The sequence below is a fragment of the Giraffa tippelskirchi genome, chromosome 13 (genome assembly GCF_054371585.1).
Source record: "Giraffa tippelskirchi isolate mGirTip1 chromosome 13, T2T-mGirTip1v1.2.pri, whole genome shotgun sequence".
Lineage (NCBI taxonomy): Eukaryota > Metazoa > Chordata > Mammalia > Artiodactyla > Giraffidae > Giraffa > Giraffa tippelskirchi.
Genome location: NC_137287.1, coordinates 62038019 through 62057983, shown reverse-complemented (window position 1 = coordinate 62057983; position 19965 = coordinate 62038019). Strand labels below are relative to the sequence as shown.

The 19965-nt window shown below is 46.1% G+C and overlaps 1 protein-coding gene across 7 annotated transcripts in view; it reads left to right on the top strand.

The window, feature by feature from the left end:
• The window catches only part of CCNY (cyclin Y), a 114544-nt gene that overhangs the window by 31813 nt on the left and 62766 nt on the right, over positions 1-19965 (top strand). Inside the window, exon 2 of one of the 7 annotated variants that reach the window (XM_081554257.1) lies at positions 10555-10672. The exons of 5 other annotated variants lie outside the window; for them this stretch is intronic. The gene's annotated coding sequence lies outside the window, so the exon portion shown is untranslated. Of the gene's footprint in view, positions 1-10554; positions 10673-19647; positions 19828-19965 lie in introns of all 7 variants that reach the window. One more of the 7 variants, XM_081554256.1, reaches the window with a different exon arrangement.

Here is a 19965-nt window from a genome sequence, read left to right as displayed (position 1 = left end):
TTAGAATTGGCACTGGCTGTCAAAATGTGGATGTTTTGAGTTCTTCTAGTGCTCATTTAATTTCAAGACCACCTTGTTTATGCTTTTGAAGCTAGCCAATTAGCATATGTTTAACAATCAGTCAGTTTAAACAAATGTGTTTTGTAACATGTTGAACTTTGAACATTAGTGCTTTGGAAGGTGGAAAATTCCAAGTGCATGTGAAAGATTTTTATCACTGAATTTCATACCTTAAAGTCAGTTCTGTCTCACACTTACTGAGTAAAGTTTGTTGAGCTGGTGAGGTTTATGGAGTATAAATAAGATAGGTTATTTTCTTCCCTGTAGGACATTTGAAAGCAAGAGTAACATAAATTTGATACTCAACTAGGAAAGAAAAGAAATGTGGCTTAGTGGCTGCAAGTGCTCGTTCGTTAAGTGGTCCACTTTGAATGCCAATTTAAGTGTAAAAGAAGAGACACAGACATTCAGTTCTCCATTTTCAATATAAAATCTCCATTAAAGCACATAGAAATGATGTTACCATGTTGACTCTCTGCTTTTGCTTTAGGGGTACCTTAGTGAGAGTCACCTTTTGGGTACCTCTTTTTTTGGGGAGGAGATGGCATGCCACATGTCTTGTGGGATCTTAGTTTCCTGACCAAGGATTGAACCCAGGCCTAGCAGTGAAAGTGTGGAGTCCCAACCACTGGACCTCCAGGGAATTCCCCTTGGGTACCATTTTAAAATATAATTTTTTTTTTTCACATAAACTTTTTTCCCAGGTCAGTAAACATAACTTATCTCGTTGTTATTAATCACTGTTGTAGTGGTCTATTTTATGGCTCTGTCATTTACTTATCACCTATTTATTCTTTAAAATATTACATACAATTTTTATGTTACATGCAATTCTTAGGAGATTAATTATGTACATTCACTTGGGAGGGGATACATCTTTGCTTTGTTCCTCAGGAAATTCCTAGGATTACAGTTTCATAGTCAAAGCTCAGGTGTATATTAGGTTGGTTTGGTATTTACTGCCAAAGTGCCCCTGCTGTCACCCCCGCCCCTCGAGGCTAGACCAGTTTGCTCTCTAAACTGGCATTTGTGGAAGGTTCACCAGAGTAAGACACTTTTTAGGAGTCATTTGTTGAAATAAAGGCAGCTTTGAGGTGGCATGTGCACTTTGCTGAATCTGTCTCTTCTTTCTACCCTGTTTGGGGCAGAGATGCTGTGACCCTGAACATGGTGTTGTGTTAGATACTTGGCTTTCTGGGTTGACCTCAGGGTGATGGCTCAGCAGCGCCTCCTGAGGGGCAGGGTTGGGGCTCGTCTGGTGGGTCCATGGGGAGCTCTCACCACGGCTCTCGCTGCCTGTCGGGTCTTGCAGTCGAGAAGCCGTTTACTGGACAGCAGTGGGTCTGGAGCCTTCAGCTCTCTCTCCCTGGCACTGCTGCCCTGGTACAGAGGCCCCGGCTGAGCACAGTGATGCCACATTCACGGCCGGCGCATCTCTTGCTGGACCAAGTTAGCTGTCTGAGGTCAAGTCAGTGCTGCCAGTCCAGTGCTGAAAACAGGTGTTATTTGACATTTGGGACAAAAGGGGGCCATTTTCTGTCACGTTTTTCTTAGGATTCTGTCTAATCTTCCTTTTGAAAAAAGCCTCAAGTTCAGAGACTTTTTGAAAGGAAGTAGCCTGGCTTATTCTTAATTTATTTTTAAAGACAGTTTTTAAAAGAGCAGTTAAGGTTCACCACAAAATTGAGAGGAAAGCAGAGCAGTTTCTCATACATGTCCTTCCCCCACAGCTGCAGGGTCTGCCCCACTGCCAGCATCCCCTCCCAGAATGGGGCTTGTTACAATTGCTGGACCTACACTTTACATTAGGGTTCACTCTTGGTGCTGTACATTCTTTGGGTTTGGACAAATATATAATGACATGGATCCATCATTATAGTATCATACATAGTATCTTCACTGCCCTGAAAATCCTATGTGCTTCACCTGTTCCTCCCTCCCTCCTCCCAACTCCTGGCAACCACTGATCTTTTTTACTGTTGCCATAGTTCCTCCTTTTCCAGAATGTCATGTAGTTGGAATCATACTATATGTCACCTTTTTAGACTGGCTTCTTTCACTTAATAATGTTAATTCAGGGCTCCTCCATGTCTTGTCATAGCTCAATAGCTTATTTCTTTTTAGCACTGAGTGATTTTGCATTGTCTGAATGTGCCACGTTTGTTTAGCCATTCACCTACTGAAGGACATCCTGGTTACTTCCGAACTTGGGCAGTTCAGGATAAAGCTGCTATAAACATCTGTGTTCACTTTCAGGTTTAGGTATGGGCTTAAGTTTTCGATCCCTTTGGGTAAATACTGAGGAACATGATTACTGGATTGTATGGGATGAGTACCTTTAGTTTTGTAAGAAATTGCCAAACTCTCTTCTGCAGTAGTTGTACCGTTTTGCATCCCCACCAATAATGAATGAGAGTCCTTGATGCTCCACGTCTCACCAGCATTTGGTGGTGTTGGTGTTCAGATTTGGGCCATTCTTACAGGTCTGTGGTGGTACCTCATTTTAATTTACATTTCCCTGATGACATTTGCTTATTTGCCTGCATTTTAGAAAAAGTAATAATTTAAAAATTGTGGTAAGAACTGACCTCTGCTAGAATTAAACCTGGGGAAGTGCAGACCACTAGCACAGAGATGAAATCCCCGAACTTTAGAATGGATGGTGGAAAGCTTTTTCTTTGACGGGCTGTAGGTGGGTGGGAATAACAGCACTTGCTTATCGGAGAGTAGAGTGATGTGGGAGATAAGATATACAAGAAAGAGTCACAAAACAAGAAGGCTTTATTAGATCGTAAGAAGGTGAAAGAGGCAAATGGGTTAACATTCATGGAGCACCTGCTGTGATTACCTGGGCCTGTTACTTCATGTCCCTCAGCCTCATTTTCCTCTTCTGTGAACTAGGATAGTAAAAATACCTACCTCAGAAAGTGTTTGGGGCTGGCATGGGGAAAAAAAGGATCAAGATCACTTACTTTTTTTGGTACAAAGTAAACAGTCAACAAATACTAATTGTTATTAATCATATTACTAGGTGAAGGTTGTTTCTTGTGAAATGACATAGGCCCAAATGTCATGGATCTTAATAGAATAAAACAAACGGCAAAAACTTGGGATGGGTTAGGCATCTCTGGATTCCGAGTCCCAAGAGCTGACCATTATACCTTGGAACCAGCTAGTCCGGCATCTCTGGAATGCTGCTCTCCAAGAGGCTGGCTTCCCGAGTAGGCGGGCAGCCTCTTCTGGGGAAGTCATGTGGTTTGTTAGAGGGCACCTTCCCCTTAGAGCCAAGTGGTGGAGGTGGGCAGGGTCATCAGGGCACCTCTGGGCCTGTGTTTTTTCCACAAGTCTGTGGTTTGAAACTGATTTTCCTAAACTAGAACAAGGCATGTCTGAATGACCAGAAGTTGAAGATGTCTTGGGGACATCTCATTCTGCCCAGTCTCCTGAGTAATGGGGTACAGAGAATAGTCACACACACAAGTTCCACCTTCCCACTCCTCTGTAAAGCTTCAGAGTATAGGTGCTGGTTTAAAGAGTTTGGTTACTACCTAGATGGAAAGCCACTAGCTTTTTTTTCTTTTTTAATCAGCACAGGGAAATGGGTAAAATTATCAGAAGAGTGATTTAGGTACATGTGCTAAGGAAACTCTTAAAAGTAAGAAAGGTTAGAACTGGAACTAGTCACAGGTGAGGCTGCACAGCCTTGCCTGGGGGGCCTTACAGCCAAGGTGAGAGCTGCTCCATTGGGAAGCAGCTCTGCAGCCAGAAATTGGGAGACCTGCCATAGTGTTCACTCAGCTGCTTTTAGCTGCATGACCTTGGGCAAGTCTTAGGAGTTTTCTGGGCTTCAGGTGCTTAACCTTCATCTTTAGGATCCATCTGTAGACCATGTCCTAGTATTTTCATTTGCAGAAACTGCACTGCCACAAAAAATGGAAAAATCATAGTCTTTTCCTAATTTGCAAAAAGGAAAAAAGAAAGCTTTTAAAATTGCATTGATAAGCTTTTCTTTGTTCTGAGTTTTCTTATATAAAATTGTCTTCTACTTCTTTTTTTTTTGGTTCGGGCCCAGACCAGGGATCAAACCTGAGCCCTCTGCAATGGGAGCACAGAGTCTCATCCACTGGACCACCAGGAAGCCCCTGTCTTACACTCTTTTGCTTCTTTTCACCTGTATCGAGCATTCATAGATAATATATGTGCTTGTTCTGTTCACAAATGTGGACATCATCATATCCTCTGTTAGGCTGTCAGAGGCATGTCTGTACGGGTGAGACCATTCCCAATTTGCCATGGAGCCATCTGCACCCCTGCCCAGAGACCGAGGGCTGTCCTGGGGCACTCACTGCCCTGCACGGGTCCTTCCCAGTGGGATTAAAGATGATTTTTGTAGTAAAGAGTCATAAAATCCTACATTTTAGATCCTCAGAGGGGCCTCACAGAACATCTCCTTAACTAAGGCTCAGAGTTGTCCCACCTCACAAGGCTGCTGAAAGGCTGCTCAGTGGGCTGGGCAAGCAGCTGTCCAGATTCCAGGCCAGTGTCCTTTCCACTACTGAATTCTGAGAACTTATCATTCTGTTGAGAAACCCTTCAGTGTTTGCCACTTTGTGGTGTATAGGAAAGAGCAGCAGTAGCCTGCCTGTTATCCTGTGGAACTTCCTGCTGGTCTGACATCATGGACACCGCCCAGCTTGCTTTGTGGAAGTGGTTCAGTGCCAGACATACAAATAGTGTTCTGGACTAATTCATCATCAGGTACAAATGGCCTTGCACTGTGTCATGGACAAGATTAGTTAAGATTATCTTAATGAAGGTGCTGGTGACTGTGGGAACTGATGTCCCCCTGAGGCTGTCAGCGGATAGAGGGACAGAGCAGGACAGATGAATCTTGACAGAGGTCCTGCCCGTGACCTTGGACTCAGTAGCATCATATCTCATCCCACCAGAGGCATCAGCTAAACTGTTAGGGTATGAACATTGTTTTGTTTCAGGGGTAAATTTGATGTTAATCACATTTGCAAAGCCGAGGATGAAAGACTCAGCAGAGTTCAGGGAGGTTGTGGTCTCTGGCAAGTCCTAAACAGAACCATTTCTGTAATCCCTGAAAACTTGGATTCTTGCTGTCAGAAAACACAGAACAAATTCCAGTCAGTTCTTTATGGGAAATAATTATGAAAATGTAAATTGAATAAATTCTTGGCTTTGTTGACTAGAAAAAAAAGCACAGTGTTAAGAGCTGTGAGTTTCAGTTTGATTCGGGGATGGCAGTGGTCTTACTAAGGACTTCAGCCTGGGAGACAGCCTCTCAGATAGCTCTGAGGAACTGCTCCACAGAGAGAACCATGTGTATGATTCTGGTGAAGGGTATAGCATGTGTAATTAGGGCTTCCCTAGTGGCTCAGTGGTAAAGAATCCGCCTGCCAATGCAGGAGACGTGGGTTCGATCCCTGGGTCAAGAAGATACCCTGGAGGAGGAAATGTCAACCCACTCCAGTATTCTTGGCTGGAGAATCCCAGGGACAGAGGAGCCTGGTGGGCTACAGTCCATGGAGTCATGAAGAATCAGGCAGGACTCAGAGACTAAACAACAGACAACAACATGTAATCAAGCACACCTCTTGGTATAAGGTTACTGGTCGTCACGAGGAACAAATAGCTCAGTTAATGATATTAGTGCTTTTCTAAGTGTGGGAAGATGCCAGGAACTGGGTTCATGACATTTTCTCCTAAAAATACCTGTGTGAAGCTTGAAGTGCCTCATTCCTGATCTTTGCCCTGAATTCCTTTCGTGATATACTGTAGGTAGAATGGAATGTGGGCAGCATTCTTTGTTTTATAGCTTTATATACCCTTCTGAGAAAACTGCTCCATCAGGCCATCCTCTATTAAATTTATCTTGCCTGAGATTTTCATAGCATTTTTCTCACTGGACTGAACCAACTTAGGTGAGCTAAACGTATATAAAAATTTGCGATTGAAATATGTTTCTGAGATTAAGCCTACTAATGTGTAATGGAGTATTTTTCTACTTCCCATTTGTGTGTATTTCATCAATTGGACCCCAGAGAAATCAATATCTTTATTAGATTAGAGGTGACCAGATATCTTAATAAAGTGCATTTAAATTCTGCCCTGTGTTGCTCTAGACTTGGCAGACCACTTTTGAGAATATTGAAAAGGGTGACTGTACGTTATTCTGGATCAGAATTCCCTGGGTGGCTGTTTGAAAGTACAGATTTCTAAATCAGAATTTGCAGGAATGGAACTGCAGAATATGTGTTTTTAGGAAATTGCCCAGGTGATTTGTCCTAAAGCCTTAGCTCCTCCAAGACTCACAGTATCCCCAGGATTTCACTGGTGAGGGCATGTGCTCAGAGAGGGGAGGTGAATCCTGTCTGTCACCCTGGCCATATTCTCTGGGCGTTGACATGTATTTGCTGTGTGCCTGGAGGTGGACTGGTTATGAAGCCTGAATTGAACGTTGTTCTGACTTAGCAAGTTACAACATTGCCCATAAACAGAGATCTTCTGCTCCGTTCCCATTACTGATCATCCGGAGACTTGGCTGGTTCATGCTACTGCTTTTCTTCCTCTGCTCAGCTGTTTCTGGTCTCATCTTGGAAGAAACTTTTAGACTCTGTTCCTTGTTGATTGCCTCTTAGGTAGCTAATTTCACTTTTTGTGCTGTGAGGTTTTTTTAAAAAAGGCTGGATTTCTTTTCCTTCCCCCCTGCCTAGCCTATGTGTCCCTGCTCAGCAGGGACTGTATATGGTTGGTGTTGGTAACAGCAACAAAGGGAAGCAGGAGGAACGTGGTGCCTAGTTAGTGACGTGGGCTGGTGAGACCTTGCGTTCTGTTGCCACCCTCGCTCCTGCCCTCATCTCCTAAGGCTGGACTCAGTGGCCTCCTCGGCCTCCTCCTCTGTGGTCAAGACCTGTCTTCGCCATCCTGCCAGGCTCATGTGTGAACACTGCTTTGACTGAGTCCGTCCCTCCTCAGTGACCTTCGCTGACCCTTGCTGGCCTGGGAGACTCTTCACAGTCTCCCTTCTGCCTGCTTTCTCAGCGTCTCATCCTGCCCTTTCAGATCAAGTCTGTACCAGTTGGGATCGGCTTTTTCATCCTCCCCATGGTTTTAAATGAGGGGTTCGTGCTGAGCAGGGTCAGGACAGTGCCGAGGTGGTGGATGTGTTCTCCTGGCAGAGGCTGTGGGCCCAGGACAGGACGTGGGGCCACAGCTCTGGGTTCAGAAGTCAAGTGGAAAAGGGTGGTCAGAGTTGAGACGGGAACCAGGACAGGCAGCCACAAAGTCCAGTGAAGAAAGCATTTCCAGGTGAAGAGGATGATTGAGAGGATTGCGTGTTCAGGCAAGTGGGCGAAGACCAAGGGAGTTCCATTGCATTTGATGAATGAATGATGACAGTCTGGTGTGCTCTGAAAGCACTTCAACAGAAACAGAGGTTAAATTGCAGCAGGGAGGAGCCAGACCACACACACTTTTGTGAGATTTAAAAATGAAAAGGCAGGTTTTATTTTCTTTTTTCCCAAATGGCAGATTCTTAGGTGTATTGAAGGCTCAGAGGAGAAGATTCAGAATAAAGAACTGTCGTGGAGGATGAGGGAAGGGACCGGGTTCCCTTGGGACAGTCAGGAAGGAGGAGAGGGCGGGAGGCAGGCGGTGGCACTCTGTCCAGCTCCGTCCGTTTTGCTGCTGGGAGGAGAGGAGTCTCACTGTTAGCTGCTCACCTGGGGCAGCTTGAGGTGAGCCTGCACACATGAGTCTGGCAAAGGTCTGTCTTGTGTCATCCTCTTCACAAAGCTTAGCTGACTCCCTGTCGCTGGCGTGAACCCGGGTGACTTCTGTGGTGGCCAGGCCATTGCCCGTCTGCCTGCCCAGCCCCTCTGTCCCGAGTGTTGTTCCCCCAACACACCCAGCTGTTTGCCGACGTGCCTTCACTCACATGGGCTCAGGCCTTGGCCGGAATCGGCCTTTCCTGCTCCCCTTCCGCCACTGTGCTATGGGTCAGTTAACTGTAGATCTCACTCCGTAGAGAATGGAAACACATTCCTTAAAACTATGGTTATTTTTAGTCATGCTTTTATTTCCTCTGCTAGGTTGTGACTGAAAGGATTTTTAAATACAGGAATGATTTTAAATGTTAATAAAATGTAGTGAGAACATGCATGTCTGTATCAGAGGACAAGCCCTAACTGGGCTGACTTTAGTTTGAATCCAGGCTCTGCTTCTCCCTGGGTGTGGTTTGGGGTGGTTACATCCTGTCACCTTATTAACCTACAAAATGGGGATCATGCAGCTGACCTTTTAGCAACGTGGGGCCCAGGCCTGGCACACACTAAATACTCAGCAGCCTACACCCCAACAACATCTGGCTGCACCTCGGGGGGCGGGGATAACGAGGTAGAGGAGAGTGAGTGAGGGTGCCCCCTGCTCCTCATTAGGGTGACGGGGGCAAGGATGCATGTTTCTGCCCTTCTGAACATCCTTTCCCGTGTCTGTGTGCATTGGGTGACACATGTCATAAAGAGCTGGTGGACGTTCTTTATGACTGTGCTCACTTGTTTCCTAGAGTGTCCTATGCTAATAGTGGTTTCATTTTTTTCCACTGGTGATTGCATAGAAGGAAGTGTGTATTTATTCTAGGAAAACAGTGTACACTATAGTCAATAGCATCAATTTGTACTTTTTAAAAAAGATTTGATTGGCAACTATTTGGGAGTATCACACAATTCGATGTTTATAACATTTATGGTGGGAAGTGCAACCTGTAAAGTTAGTTTCCCCATTGAAGTTGCTCTGTTTTGCCTTTGTCCACAGAACTCTGGGCATGTTGAAACAATTTGGTTGTTGGCCCTCTCCTTTTCAGAACAAACACTGAGGCTTAGATGTATAGTAGGTCAGATGTGTGAAGTGTACATACCATATCGCTTATGAAACCAGAGAAGGAATATTACCACGGGGTTCATTTTTTCCTATAAATTTTTAATGTATTTGACATGGTTGTGGGTAGCTGATCCTTCCATTTTCTCAGTAGGAATACAAATGTTTCCTAACAGAGAAAGGAAAAGAAGCTTGCTCTATGAGAACTCGATAAACCAATATAAATATTTTAAGAGTATTCTGTTCCTCTCCATAGCCAGTCACACCAGGTTTTATTTCTCATCCATCTTCATGATAAATGAGTGCACATGAATTTTTAGTGCTGAAAATATGTCTCGTGACATGGAGGCTGGTGACAAATGACACTTCCAACCAAGAGATTGTGTTGAGATGTTTTGCGGGTGCAGATGGGGTGGTGGTTCATAATTGAGCCAGTGGGAAGCATCTCATTGAATGCTGATGCATCTTTGACCTTTGTGAAGTGTTTCTTGGTTTTTCAGATGGGCATTCTGAAACAGTTTATATTCATAGCATACTAGAGGTCTAACTGAAGGTCTAACACGTGGATCTCTGGAAAATAGGTAAATATGCCAAAGAGAACACTGACAGAAAGGGTGGGGGAAATGAAGTCATTGCCCACAGAAGAGATTTGGATTGTTAAAACCAGAATGCAAAGGAGACAAAAGCGTATTGTCAGTACTTGTTACGAAGTGGTGCTGAGCAGGTACTTTGATGTTTGTCATTCGACAGAAAAGAATAAGGGTTCAGATTGTAAGAAAGGACGTGGAAAACTCCAGGGAAAGAGCGTGGGTAGGTCCGTGCCCCTTCCTTCCTCCCTCCGTCCATCCCTACCTTCCTTCCAAGTGTTTGCAGGAACTTTATTTGGAAGAGTTAGAAACCAGAAGCCACGCAAATGTCCTTAAACAGGTCAGTGAGTACCCCAGGGAGCTCTACACAACGATCAGAAGAAACATACCACTTAAACATGTAACTCCCTGGGGGCGTCTCCAGAGTGCTGGGCTGAGTAGGAGAAGCCAGTCCCCAGTGATGACCTTGTGTTCAATACCAAGCGTGGGGCCGGTCTCCTTTCTCTTTCTGGGTTCCTGTCCACCTCTCTACTCTCGTCTCTCCTTCACTTTCATCCCAAGTGTCTCTCTCTTCTCTCGTCTGCTGTACTTCTTGGCTTCCCATAGAAGACGGCCTGTGACAGGCACCGGCAGGCAGACAGCGCTGTGCTTCTTGGGCCCCTCTCTGAGCACCTGTCACAGCACAGACTTGGAGAGGTGGATTTAAGAGCCACTTTTCAGAGTTTCTGAGATACAGTAAAGATAGCATAATGCCCTTGTGGTCTGTTCATGCTATAGCAAAAGGCAGGATTTCCTTCTTTTCAGGGACCGCATTTTGAGGTCCGTTGGACTAACACATAGTAGATGTTAAGTGCATACATCAGCTACTATTGTCTTATATTATAATTCTTTGTAGCTCCATCTTCTTTGATCCAGGCTCTCATCGCTCCATCTCCAGCATTGGGCACAGTGCCCCAGGGAGAGCAGGGCACTGATAAACCTGGGATTAACTCATGAACTCCTGCAGGTTGGTATTGGAGGAGGTCGAGTTCAGCAGCTGCCTGCTGTGCTGGATGCTGAACGGAAGGAGGCTGCTTTCCGGGACGAGTAGTTCATCTTTTGGTGCTTTCTTGATAACTTTGATGGTGAGTGACGTTTTCCCCAAGGGTACCAGATAATTGCAGATTTTGATATTTGACATTTGGCTGAGACCTCCATCTCGGGAGTCTCTGTGGTGACGTTTGAGCTCAAGAAGACGTTTCAGGCAGGCAATACATGTGTGATTTCCAGCCGTCACCAATGCCGTCACCTCTTTCGAGGAATTGGCCCCAGTGTCCATTTGGACGTGCACGGGGAACGCAGGCGCCAGTGCAGGGAGGGGGCAGTGGGGCCACGGGAGGCTGAGTTCCACATGGATCCATTTCTACATTAAGACGTGCTTTCTCAGCACTTTGAGCAGTTTTTGTTTTGTTTTTTGTTTTTGTTTTCAATTTAATGACAAAGTTCATGAATATGGGAGCCATTTCCTTAAAGAGGTTTCGGTATTCTTTATCCTAACCCTGAAACTTGGATAATTAACCTGGAGGTGACTTGTTACACTTAGATTTTTCAAAATCGACATCTGCTTAACTTCTGAGCTCTTCCTTATTACCAGTGTTGTCGTCAGGGGGAGAAGTGGCTTTTCTTTTTCAGTGATTCTCTGTGGTGTGATCAACATATTCCCTTCCTCCAAGGGGCTCAGAAGTTGAGAGGGAACCCCAGCTGTTGGCCTTGGGGGCTGTGATAAGACATGTGATATTCAGTGTTTGGCAGTATGAGAGATTGTGCCTGGTATTAGCCTGTTTACATGGATGAGTTCCTGGAAGTCCTCCGTTACTGCTCGGGTATGAGGAGAGCTGGGGGTTTTGTTTGTTTGTGTTCAGGGATCTAAGCCTTTAGAGCAGAGCCCGAGGGAGCAGAGGAGGGCAGAGAGCAGGGCAGGTGCTGGGCGGGGGCTCATCACCTCAGGAAGCCACTGTGTGTGTAGCACCACAGCTTGCAGCGTGCCGTCCACCCCTTCTGCTCCCCAGAGTCATCAAAGGGCAGGCAGGATGGCCAGCAGTGGTTTATAAGTGTGAAAGTGAGACTCACACCTGCCAGTCTCAAGTCTTAGGCAGTCGGGGGTGGAGTGGGCCCTGGTCCTCAGGCCTTCTGCTCCTGTGGACGCCTGTAGGTTTGTGACCACAGAGTTGGCATACCAAGTGGCGACCTTGGAAAAGACTTGGGCCGAAGTCAGAAGGAACACCTGGAGACGTGTGGAAGTGGGGTGGACCCTGCTTGAGCTTGGTTCAGAGGTCGGGCTCACAAAGTGGCACACACACAGGGTGTGTTGTCACATCTGAAGCTTTATGGGGAGCACCGGGCGGGCTCTCAGGCAGGCTGAGGGGTGTCTTAAGAGAACAGGGGAAGGACATGGCATGGCTTTATGTTTCGAGGGTGAGCTTGACTGAGGGATTCCTTGGTTTGAAAGTCCTGCGTGTGCTAAAAGGGGTCCCCAGCTTTCTTCCCAGCCCACCCCTAGAAAGCCTTAGAGTCATTTGTGGTATAGTATTGCCTTCAACTCAGTCAGCCTTTTGAGGGGGCATTTCCTTCCTCCAGCAACAGCCCCCATCATTGTGTCCTTTGCTGGGCTCTGATCCGTGAAGAGCAGGAAGATTCAGGCACCAGTCTCAGGTCATCAGGGGCTTGAATCTGAAAGTGCTGGTCCTGTTTGGGTTTGTATTTTGTAATGAAAGCCTGGGGTCAGTCCAACATCCAGTCATTGAAGCAAGTATGTAGGATGCTGAAATGGAATAGTATGATGTATCCCTATAGATTCATCCCCCAGATTCAGTAATTTCAAGGTATTTCCTGGGTACAGCTGACCATTATATCTAGAGCACTTAACTCTACTTTTATTACCTTACAACAGCCCCATGGGGCAGGTATTATTTATTTCCATCTTGAAGGTGAGAAAACTGACAGGCCCAGAGAGATGAAGTAACTTACCCAGGGTCACACAGCAGCAGCTGGCCTTGGCAGCCTGTGTGCTGACTCTCTCAACTGCACTGCTTGGGAACGCTTCTTAGCTTTTCTGACACAGTTCAATAAAACCATCCAAAAGTTTGTCTGCAAAATCCGAAAGTCTAGAATTGTGCCTGTAATTGTGAATGTCATTGATGGCATACTCCTCCAACAAAAATCTTTTGTTGGTGTGTGTTCTGCATAATTGCTATGGTAACTTGAGTTTTAACAATATATGTATAAGCCTCAAATGAGTACTTTTTGATTACTTAGCCTTTAGTAGACAGCATAAACTGCATGAAAGTTAAATCAGAGACTGCTAATTATACAGTTAGCTGCTAACACGTGGTGAGGGACTCAGCTATGTGCATTCATTTCGAGAGAAGATTTTTAGGAGTTTGGAATTGTTCCAGCTTGCTTCAGACCTTCTTCCCTACTTAACTCCTGTGGTACTGTGTATTTCTGCATTTAAACAGTAGATTTGAAATGAACAGTAGTAGTGTTATTGAGTAATTCTGTCATTCTTTGTGACCATGTGGAGTTTTTATTTCTGTTTAAAAATTAAAACAGATCTGGAGGTGTAATATTTTTTCTTTGGTAAGTTCAAGTTTTAGGTCATACATGAACTGTTTTACTAAATTTGCTTAATATCAGTAAAGTTGAAATGTATTATTTTAAAATGGGTGGTTCTGATAATGAAGAACAAAGCATGAAAATAGTTGATTTTTATGTAATTATTACTGAAAATAGTGTTTTCATGTGAAGAGAGTGTTTTTAAAAATGGTCCTTCCTGGCTGTTGAATACACAAGGTATATCCTGGCAGGCAGAATTCTTTTCCTGTGATTCCTTTTTAAGTGGACAGAATGAGAATCTCGTATGCATGCCGCTGGAGCCTTTGGCAGGACAGGAAGAAAGACGTAGGACTCTACTGCGCGAGGAGTCTGTGCCAGAAATCACCGCAGGCACCTTTATCTCATTCTCCCTCTGCGAACTTCTCCCAGGCCTGCAGCCTGTGAGACCGAGCAGTGAAGGCTCCAACAGGGCTGGCTGGATGGAGCCACAAAGGATGGCATTGAGGCTGCTCCCACCCAGGTGGTGGGCTGGTGGAGACCTCTGCTCTGACCTCGAGCATCACTCAGGGCAGTGGTCCCTACCTGATTGTGCGCCCGGGGGTGTGTGGTGAGGACTGGAGACATTCGTGGTCACAGCTGGAGGGGATCTGACCGTGGCATCTTGTTTGTAGAGGTGGGTTATTCAGCTGAGCGTCCTCCAGGGCACCAGGCAGCCTCTCCACCCCCACGGCAAAGAACTCTCTGCCCAGAACGTCCATGGTGCTGAGAAACTCTGACTTAGGGCAAATAAAGTAAAATTCCCTAGCCTGTTTCATTTCCTTGAAATGGAAAAAAATTAGTGCTTTTCTCATAGCGACTTTGTGGCAAACTGTGGAAAATGATACATTGAAGAGGCCAGTTTTTGGTGGCATAACAATGATGGTTAATTTGGTGGGGAGACGCATAGGATGGAAACCTGTTGCTGTGACGGCTCAGGTGCAGTAGAAGCGCTCCACTCTGCATGCTAGGAGCTCTCCACAGGTGATGGTGCTTAGGATCCAGCCTTAGATATTTATTTATTTATTTTGGGCTGCACTGTGCAGTTTGCGGGATCTCAGTCCCCTGATCAGGGGTTGAACCTGAGCCACTGCGCCAAGTTGTAACCACTGGATCCTCAGGAAATTCCCAAGATTGTGCCATTAAATTAGGAAATTGAACTGGAAATCACTTAGAAATGTTTGAACAGGAAGTAGTGTTTCTGGCCAAATGCTGGCTTGTCAGTCTTTTCCTGAACTGGTCTGATGATAAGCCATCTGGGCTGCTTGTTACATGACAAGATCCTCCCCTTGAAGACTCAGAGGTTAGAAGAAGGGGCCAGGGTTGTGACCGTGTGATGGGAATCCTCAGTGTCAACAGTAGTCCTCGGTGAGTCTTAAGATCAAGCAAGTTTGGGAAACAGTCCTTTTAGTTGGGGAAAAGCTCCTTTGTCAGTGAGTTTGGAAAATCGTGGTTTAGAGTGATGTGTGTGTATTAGTTGCTCGATCATGTCCAGTTCTTTGCAACCCCGTGGACTGTAGCCTGCCAGGCTCCTCTGTCCATGGAATTCTCCAGGCAAGAGTACTGGAGTGGGTTGCCATTTCCTTCTCCATGGGGTCTTCCTGACCCAGGGATCAAACCCAGGTCTCCTGCATTGCAGGAGGATGCTTTTACTGTCGGAGCTACTAGGGAAACCCATCGTTTAGAGTAAAGCAGACATCTTTCGTATAGCACTCTGCTGAGCCTTTAATAGGATAATTTGCATTGCTGTCTGCTCAGTGTCCCATCTTGTGCAGACGTGGGACAGGGTGGTGGGACGGGAAGCGGCTTTAATCAGCCTGCTGACCACATGTGCAAAGTTGGACACTGGGTGGTACCTCCGAGAAGCTATGGGGAGATCAGGAAAAAGAAAGAACTCTAGACATGAGAGGAGGGGAGGATACACATGCTCTTAAAAGTGACTGTATTCACACAGTTCACTTGTTTTTAAAAATTTACAGTGGCAAGTGTTCTAAGTTCAAAAAACTAAGACAAAATTTTGGACGGTGTAATAAATTTAGTAGTTAATATACAGCATGTAGAATGCAACTTGCTGCCAGCATCCACAAGATAATTTTTAAGCCACAGATAGTTGATGGATTCTGGACATAGCTGTGGGATTTCATACTGAAGCCCGACTTTCCTGAAAATAACCCATGAGGCATGGTCCTTCCCCTTTGGCCTCAGTCCTCCTGAGACCGTGCTCCCCAGAGTCATCTTGAGGCACAGACACACTGCAGGCTGGGACCCAGGGGAAGCCATCGCCTTGTGCTTTTCCACATTCACGTCCAGTTGGTGTTTCAGAATTCGGCCTAGCAGGAGACCTGGGTGCTATTTCCTCTGCAGAGCAGTTCCGGAGAAGCAGACTCTGTGGCCCCTGATTCTGTGACTTTTTGTGGCATCACATTTAAATGCTGTGCTCCATTTATAGTCTCTGTTGACCAAGGCTGCCGCAAAGTAGACTCGGCTAGCAGGCACCTCAGAAGAAGGCCTGCATCAGATGCGTGGCACTCACATGTTGAAAGTGGTGGTGCCAGCCCAATGGTAGTGACCTTGTAATTTGGCAAGTAGTTTGTCTCCTAAGTGACAGTTCTCTGGCTGGTGAACGAGTGAAGGGTGTTTCGAGAGCAGGCCCCGGAGACCTACTGTAGCACCATGAATGTGTGGAGCTTGGCCGTTTGTGCTTCTTTGTGGAGCATTAAGGTTGAACAGCCTCGCTCTCCTTGCCGAGCCTGGCTGATGAAGCTTTGGTAAGAGTGAGTGTTCTCATTCACATGTAAATAGTATCTTCCCACTGAAGGGCTCTTGATTAACTTTCTGTTGCTACCTTAAATTACTGCACACTTAGTGGTTTAAAATGCTACAGACGTATTTTTATCTCTGGTTCAGAAGTGAGCATGCATCACCAGGCTGACATCACGCAGCCCTGTATGTGGTTCCGAGAGCTCCCTCTCTTCCTGCCTTCACCAGCTGCATCCCTTGGCTCGTGGTCCCCTCTGTCTTCAGAGTCAGCAGCCTCACATCTCTTGACTTGCTTCTCTCATTGCATATCTTCTGTTCTCCATGTTTATAGGTTCCTGGGGTTAGGGTGTAGACATCTCTGGAGCCATTATTCTGCCTACCACAGGCTCTTTCTATATTTCCATAGTACCCTCATCTGTACTGAGTCATATAGAAGTTCTATTTACATATATTTCATTCCTACTAAATTTCCCAGACTCCTCTAGGGCCACCACATTGTCTGTATCACCTTTGAATTCCCAGCATTTCCACAGCACCTGGCACACAATGTAGGGTGCTCAGTAAGTGTTTGCCAAGCTAAACAGAACTGTTTCAACCCCCCCCACCCCACCCCAGCCCAGATTTTAAGAACAAACATAAGAGCTAGAGAATTGTGACTTTTATAGCAAAGCAGTAAGAACTCAAAACTCCTTTTGTCTCTTGACTTCTGGAAAGCCATTGAGTGTAAGGCTCAGACAACCTACGTGTGCAGTAGAATTCATTATTGTAGCCATCTCTCAGGAACGCATCATCTGATGCTGGTCATAAGTGTGAAACCAACTGTGCAAAATGAATTACCGCTTGTCTATTTGAAGACTGCTCTTTGCTAAACCGAGTATCGCTTCGTAATAAATCATGGAAAATGGAAAACCTCAAACCACACATTTATTATTGCCTTGCTCTTAAGGATAATATTGTGAAACTGTGAGGGCTTCAGATTATTTTTGTATTAAATATACCATACAAGTTGGCACAAAAGCATAATTTGATCTTTCTTTGTATTACAGGTGAATATAGATAAATTCTTGTCCATTAATTTTGACTTTGTCTGAATGCCCTTTGTGCCACCTTTTAAGTGATTAATTTTTAGGAGGCATGCCTCAGAGTAACGCCCCCCAAAACTTGCCCAGAATACCTAGTGAGACTGCCTCAGCAGCAGGAATGCTGAGAAAGCTCACTTTTTTTGGCAAGATTGGCACACATTCAGTTGATTTTAAAATAGAGTTACACATCTGTTGCATTTGTCTTGGTATTTGAGTTTTTAAATCAGAGCTGGCTCTCCCAGAACAGCAGGCTCTCTGAAGTTTGTATTAAATGCCGTGGCTTTGAGGGTGACCTGCACATTTGGTTTTGGTGTGGATGGTTGTCACCCCTAGAGGCTCCTTCACATCTCTCCTGCTCCAGGTCCTCTGGAACTTCTGGCCCTCATGTTCCATCTCATTTCTGTTTCCAGCACACGCCCCTTCCTCCCCACTGTGTCACTTGCCCAGCATACCTGCCAAATCCATCTCAGCCCCTCAGGGCCAGTGTAATTGGCACTATGGCAAAGGAAAGTGGTTTTCAAACTGTTGTTTATTTTTTGAAGCGTTGAGAACTCCTGTTTTTGTGTGTGTGTGTTTTTTAATGCTCTCTTACACAGATACTGAAGATATAGAAAATGGGTACAGGTGGAACTGCTCAGGTGATACTGAAGGGGGCCAGGGCCTTCCCTGCTCAGTGTGGGGACTGAAGCCAAGTGTCTGAGGATCCCGCTGGTAACACAGTACCCCCTTGAGAAGTTGCTAGCGGAGTAGAGAGAGCACAGACTCCATCACTTACTAGATGTATGCTTCAAGCAAGTCACCCTGATTTTCAGTTCTGTCATCTTTAAAATGGAAATGATAGTTATACCTACCCCCTTCACCCCCCCACCCCCCCAGTGCCACCCCCCACCCCTCCAGCGCCACCCCCCACCCGGTGGTTATAAGGACGAGATGAGATTATGCTTATCAGGAGCCTGGGGTCTGGCTCCTCTCGATAAATGGTAGCCTTGGCTGGAGACAGGCTTTATTGGGACGGCAGGCCAGGCATGTGTTCTCCTATTTATAGGGCCTCTCAGAAAACACGTGCAACCCCACGCTCACTCACCAGCGCCTCTCGGATACTCTGTTGCGCCTGATTCCAGCCACGTGGATAACTTTCCTTTCTATTTGGCTCCCCTTCCAGCAACATGTATTTGATGTGGGTAGTTTTGCAGAGGAAGCCTGGGAGCCTTTGTGAGACACTAAGAAGTCGTCCTTGTCATGCAATGAATAGTCATTTTATTCAGAAACCCCCTGGTACAGTGCTGGCGTTTTATTCTGGGAGGAGAAGCTGAACAGTTACCTTCTTCTCACCCCATCCTCCTGCTTTGGGAATGCATGTGCAGGGCACCCAGTGGGTCCCTGTAGATTCACCGGTTCTCGGAGGGAGGAGGGCACTTGGCATCACAGCCTGGAGCCTTGTAGTTGCCGACCTGATCAGATTATTTGAAGTAACCTTGTGTACTTGGTTAAGAATAAGTCTTATTGAGAAAGTGTATTTTCTGTTCTAAGAACTAAAAGAGATTTTCCTAACTGACATCTCTCAGTTCTCTAACTGAAAGAACTATCGGGAGATGTCTCCAGAGTCATCAGCTGTGGGTTAGATGACTGGGAGCAAGGAATATGAATGGTGCAGTAGGTGCTCAAACAGTGTTTTCAGTGGAGAGAATTCCAATCACAGAACAAGGGAGCCTTCCCTGCCCCGGGAATCTTTGCAGCGTGGAGGCATCGAACGGTTGATGCTGCGAGTTGGGCTGTGGAACTGTTGCTGTGGCAACCTCTGCATGAATTTCCAGACTATTGTGTTTTCTTTTAGTAGGCATGCTGTGGCAGTGATCTGATGTTGTTAATCAGCGCTTGCTTTCTTTTGGGAGGAGAAAATGGTGGAGAAGAAAAGAGACTTTTGCATGTGTACTTTCTAGAAAATGGACTGCGGTGAACTGTGCTTTGAAGGGCACGCAGGACTGGCAGGGAAGGTGTGGGGCTGGTAGGCCCCTGCGTGCGGTACTTGTGTTTGAGCATGTTCCCATCTGGGGGGGTTCTGTCGTGAGAGGCATGTGCTTCTTCACATCCCTGGCGCCCAGCCGCCCTGTGATTGCTCCATCGCAGCTATGCAGAGAGGAGTGGAAGCGGGGCCGAGGGCAGGCCTCTACAGAAGAGCATGTACTCCCGGGGGAGGCTGCTGCGCGTTCCTCTGTGACCCCCTCATTGCCTGGGAGGTGATAACAAAACCCTGGCACTACCAGAGGACCACAGAGTACTTCCCCTTCCAGCTCCACTCTCTTGGGTTGAACGATTGCCTGCCAGGCCTCTCCTCAGACCAGCTGTAGCAGAAATTTGTTTTGCCAGAAGCAGGCCCAATTGTAAATTTTTTGCAGGGTAGGGGAGGGAGTGGCACCTGCCTTTCTCACTCTGAAGTGTTTTTTCACTCAAAATAAGTGAAAATTTGGGACCTGACATGAGAAATTGATGAACACAGGCCAACAAACTGTATTGTTTCATCCTGAATGGCTCAGCTTATGTTCTTGCCATCCACCACCCTGCTTAATAACTTGTTCTTGTTTTCCAGGAGAAAAACAAAAAATAATTACTCTTTTCCCTGAACCCAGGCACAGAGATGAAAGCCTAAATCAAAGTGACCCTACATCATAGCTCATTATTAGGCAGAGAAGCCAGCTGTGTTGAGAGGACTGTGTCTTCCTCATGGACTCGCCTGGCTGTATTGTGACCAGGAGTCACCAAGCTTCTGGCCCAAGTCCACGTCGGGAGCCGTGATGCTGTGTAGCCAGGTGCCTTTATGGGGGCGAGCCCTGTCCCTGCCATGGTGAACCCCCCACCACTCCTGAGCTGTGGTGTTCCCAGGTCACTGCAGTGATGGCTCTGGTGCCCTTGCTGCCTTTTCTGGAGCTCCTGTGTTGGGAGAGCCT